The 5,214-nt window shown below is 35.6% G+C and overlaps 1 non-coding gene across 1 annotated transcript; it reads left to right on the forward strand.

Moving 5' to 3' along the window:
- Positions 1–495: 495 nt before the first annotated feature.
- On the forward strand, positions 496–598 carry LOC145670770 (U6 spliceosomal RNA). The gene has a single exon (XR_014128418.1). It is a non-coding gene; the product is annotated as a U6 spliceosomal RNA (small nuclear RNA).
- The last annotated feature ends 4,616 nt before the right edge of the window (positions 599–5,214 follow it).

Raw genomic sequence — 5,214 nt, forward strand, 5'->3', positions numbered from 1 at the left:
CAAGTGCACGTAACGTCCGCTGTGAACTGCTCTGCCACTTGGTGTTCTCATCTATCTTGTATGTGCTAAGATATAAGAACAATAGATGGCAGCATAGCTACTCGTGTAACTGTTGTCAGACAATTCATGGCCTTACAAAACTATTTTGGTGTCTGATTACAGCGGATGTTACGTTATTCCTTAGTTGGCAAAAATGTCAACTATACTTCGTAAAGCTTTGCTCATTGCTAACTATCAAATCCAATTAAAATTCTCACTCACAGTTACTAGTTACTTCTGATGTGCTCGGATGTCGATGCCTTTGATGTTACTTCCCGTATCACGATCATTGTCTTTCTTAACATCAATATTCCGCACAGATGGATAATTAGGTGATGTTATGATTTGATGTTCCCTTTAGCAGTGAGGATATATGAGACAGGGCCTACTGATTAACGTGGTATCCGAACGACATGAGCTCCCGCTGGAAATGGAACCCGGATCTTCCACGCCGAAAGTAGTATGCTAACCGCTTAGCTACTCTGGAACGATACAGAGAAGATTAGCATGGTCTCTGCGCAAGGATGACAAACAAAATCGTGAAACGTTCCACATCGTGATGTTAAATTTAAAGACAAATAACACGCTAAATTGGTTGGTAGTCATTTTGTGTTTAAAACATGTTTTGGTATAGTACTTCTCAGATTATAAATGTGAATGGAATGTCGTTAGCAAAATTGTAATCAGATGACATATGGCGACGGGTTTATGACGGTACTGGTGGTTTCAAGCCAGCAATGGCGGTTACACACACAGTACATGCACAAATAAGAGCTGCACTAGCGGTTCAGACGAGGGTAAACGGTAGATACCTCCATATTACCGACATGGCGACAAAATTGCAGCATTCGTGTAATTTCGTAACGGTCCCGCCGTGTTATCTGCGATCAGCGTTACAAATTTTCGACGGCAGGCCGCCGAGGGTCGCGCTCGGTCCGACTAGGTCTTGCGCATGAGATTCTTGAAATTTCGTTGACTCATTAGAAATTGTACAAAATATTTTAAAATTTCTAATATTTAAATAAAGTTTCAAACGAGAGTTAATTTTATGTAGACTATATTTTTAAATAACTACCCAACGAACTCTGTGGCCTATAGAACCCGAAGTTTCAATCCCTCGTTCAAAAATGCCCCCCGTTGACTTCTGTCCTTCGCCAACTGAATCCAGTTTCTATGTTTTGTTCCTATTTATGTATACCTTTAATAATAACAAAGTAATATGTGTGAGTATGTGTGTGTGTTTACAGACAGTTTATTGCATGCAAATGAGTCACCAACCGCCAACAAAATTTTAGGATCTAATCCTGTACGAACACTTTATTCGATATTTTGCTAGGGTGGGAGCGATTTTTTTAAAAAATATGTAAGCTTTTCATGGTTTCTAAGATGTTACATACAAGCAACCTGCATTACTTCAGAGTCTTGAAGGTTTACATGTCACTATAGGATAAACATCAAGAAATGAAATAAGAACACTATTTTCATCTCTTTTAACCTTTGTTCTGAATTAAATGTCCGTAACAACCAGTGCTTGCACTTTGTATCCAGGTTCCGAATTAGGATTCGGCAATGAAGAGTCCTTACAACTAGTAAGTTATATATCTATTGAAGAATCAACTAACTTTGAAGTGAAAGAAATGTCTTTGTGTTAGCTTCTCCGCACGTCTAATATATAAAACTGAAAGTTATTATGTTTCTGATTTCATATCTCTTGAACCAACCGATCGATCTCAATCAAATTTCCAATATAAATGTGTTTCAGGCCTGAGATGAACTTTGTTATTTAAGTTTGATGGTGTAACTTAGGAAACGTAGGAAAGTGGGAGGGGTGATATTTGAATATGATCGAAAATTACCTAATATGTTAGTGTCGAATCTATAGTTTTCGGAATCACTGAAATGAACAGCATCACTTCCGATCCCGTTTAAATCCACATTCAGGCTCGTTGTCCTTTATTTCCAAGATGATTTGTATCGTGCGAAGAACGGATGATATGTTACGAATTCTTAATATATTTTCATCGTGAATATTTTTTTTTTCTATTACAGGGAGTTGACTACATCACATATGACCGTTTTCCACTGGAGCTTATGCGAGTATTAGTTTGCTATTCTGAATAAGTTATACATTCAGTTATGCCAATGAAACTCATGCTAGCTTATGTTTTCACTAGATCGAGCTATGTCTGATATCTTCAGTGAGACTATTACCAGTTCAATGTCTCGCTCTTTATGATATGGCTAACACTTACGAAGGGTGAGGGTTTAATATTGTCATTGCCAATCGCACATTGGCTTGTGTTTGCGGTAACAAATCTCTCTGCGGGCTCGCGTTCTCTTGGAATCAGACGTTCTTTCGCTACTCACTTGCAAGATGTCTGCTTACACAAGCTCGTCCTCACTTATTTAGCTAGATGCCAATTTTAGTCGAGAGCCGTGTTCAGCAATTTGAATATTTCTGTTCTGAACACGAGACCACAACACCCCCTGGTGTCCCTGGTTCAATTTCAGACCTGCGAGTTTGTATTAGACAATGTTGTGTTCGTTGGCTTTCTCAAATTTCTCTCGATTTCCCCCACATTACGAAACACTATTTATTAATTAGGTTTCCACACTGGTCTAATGGTTAGTGCGTTCGCCTATCCTGTGCGTGGTTTCGGGTTCGATTCTTAGAGGAATAATATTTGAATACTTTAAATTATTTTAAATTTCACCATAAACACCTCATATAGAACCGCTGTACTAAACGGGAATGTTTAATTCTAGCTAATTAGCAAATCTTTATTAGTAGTCCATCAACTTTATTGTGAAAATCGTAGCACTGAGCGGATAAACTAGAAGTTTTAATTAGTTTTATTTCTAATCTACCTTGAGAATTTATTCTTAGAAAAGAGGCCGCGGTGGCTTAGTGGTAAAGCGCACATCTCTTTTGCATGAGTTCCTTGGTTGGATCCTAGCTAGCATCAAGTCAACTTTGTGGTGGACAAAGTCCATGTACGTGAATTTTCTCGGGGTTCTACCACTCTTTCTCACTTTCTTCATTCCACCATTTCATTCATTTCTCATCATTACAGTCTCCTTTAGCCTATCCGGCATAATAGTGGGACGTAAAACTTAAAATTTGCATTTCATTTCTTTTATTTTTGATATATAATAATCCATTATAATCTACCATAACATCGTACAGACTAGAGTACTAAACTTCATAAGAGCAAGAAGACAAAATTAATGCTTTAAATCTCTTTTGGGAAGGAGAGGACATTGATAAAATCGAGATCTTTGCTGTTGATGTTTTCCGGTATGGACTGTAGTTCAATACATCATACAAGCGATATTCTCAAAATATTTTCATTTTTCTTATCCTTCTGTTCCCATCATGTTTATTTATTCTTGCTAACATTCTCTTTATCTCCTCCCTCATCTATTCATTAATTTACTTTAACCTTACCATGCGTAATAATTAAGTAAAGTGAATTAATGAACAATTGAGAGAACATTATGCTATGGCTGTGAAGAATATGGGATGAAAATAAATGTGAAAAATAAGTAAAGCCATGGTGATTGGAACGAAGCGGTCGGTGTCGGTTATAGGTATGAGGAGAGAAAATCGAACAGATAAGTAATTTTCGATACCTGGATAGTATTATTAGTAATGATGTGAAGTGTGAACGTGAATCAAGGGCAAGAATAGGAATGGCGAAAGAAAACTTTTTAGGACTTTGAATAAAGAGCTAAGAAAAAGATTTACAAAATGCTTCGTATGGAGTATTGTGCAGTATGAGTCAGAAACATTTGCACTACGCGAAAATGATGAAAAACAACTGGAAGCTATCGAAATGTGGGTGTGGAGAAAACTTAAAAGAATTGGCTGGTTCGAGCAGGAAACGAGTGAGAGGGTGTTAGAAATTGTGTTTGAGATTAGAAACAAAATTTAATTATAGATATTATTAAGAAGAGGAAGAGAAGCTGGTTGAGACGTTGGTTAAGAACGAACTGTATCACGAGAGACGTGCTACAGGGTATGGTGGTAGGAGAGAGAGGGAGCGGGCGAAGGAGACTACAATTAATGGACGATATTAAAACAGAGAAATCGTCCATGAAGACGAAGAGGTTAGAGGAAGACCGTTGAGAATGGAAACTTCTGAGTTGCAGCAAGTGATCTGCAAATAATGGGAGAGTATCTATGAAGATGATTATCGTGTTGTGTGTTTAAGCCAGAAAGACAAATTAATTAATAAGATTTTGCTAATTATCTAATTATTGTAAGAACGTAGTTTATTAACTCCTAATCATAGAAAAGAATAGTACAACTATAATTCGGAAATTATAGGATTCTTAATTAAATGAGTGTAAAGATATAATAAAGTTTTGTACATTATTATAAATAAAATTCCCTTCTTTTAAAAAATTGAATTGCAAAATTTTAAAGAAAACAATCAATTATACAAGCCCAATGATTGTGGAATAATTTTAGTATTTAACCTTGAAAACAATACAACGTACTTACTTTTCAATGCCCATTCGTTCTCATCCGATATATTTTCAGAACAGCCCGTCTAGTTTCCGTGAATTTCACAAGTTTGGTTTGAATGTGATATCAATATCAAATGAATTAATATAGACGATAGAACATCATCCACTGGATCTGACGAGTTGAGCAAAGTTATTTTAGACTGTTCAATCAAATTGCCTCGGGCAATACATTCTCCTAACAAAATTAAGGAGAGGGAGAGTGGTGTGTAAAGCTACTATCATTGTTAATTGCTACGAAGTTGGACTATGCCTGTAAGTGAGATTATTATACCTTAGAAATAATTCAAAAGTGTGTTAATATATATATATATATATATATATATATATATATATATATATATATATATATATATATATATATATATATGTTCTCACCGGATAATATCCATGCACACCTTCACGGAAGAGAAGAATAGAAAAATAATAATGTAAGAAAAAAGTTTTAATTATAATAATTATGAAAATTCTTTTTTAAAAAAATCAGACACACGCAGACACCTATGTGCTGTGAAATATGAAAAATAAACTAAAGTAGTACCAGTAATAAAGCTCAATTAATGCATGAGGTTGCAAACAACAAGAAATGTTAATAATAACCACAATCGTAGCATGTTTACCATTTTAAGCAAGGTCATAATATGA

Source organism: Thermobia domestica, chromosome 14 (assembly GCF_964235325.1).
Source record: "Thermobia domestica chromosome 14, izTheDome1.hap1.1, whole genome shotgun sequence".
NCBI classification, from domain to species: domain Eukaryota; kingdom Metazoa; phylum Arthropoda; class Insecta; order Zygentoma; family Lepismatidae; genus Thermobia; species Thermobia domestica.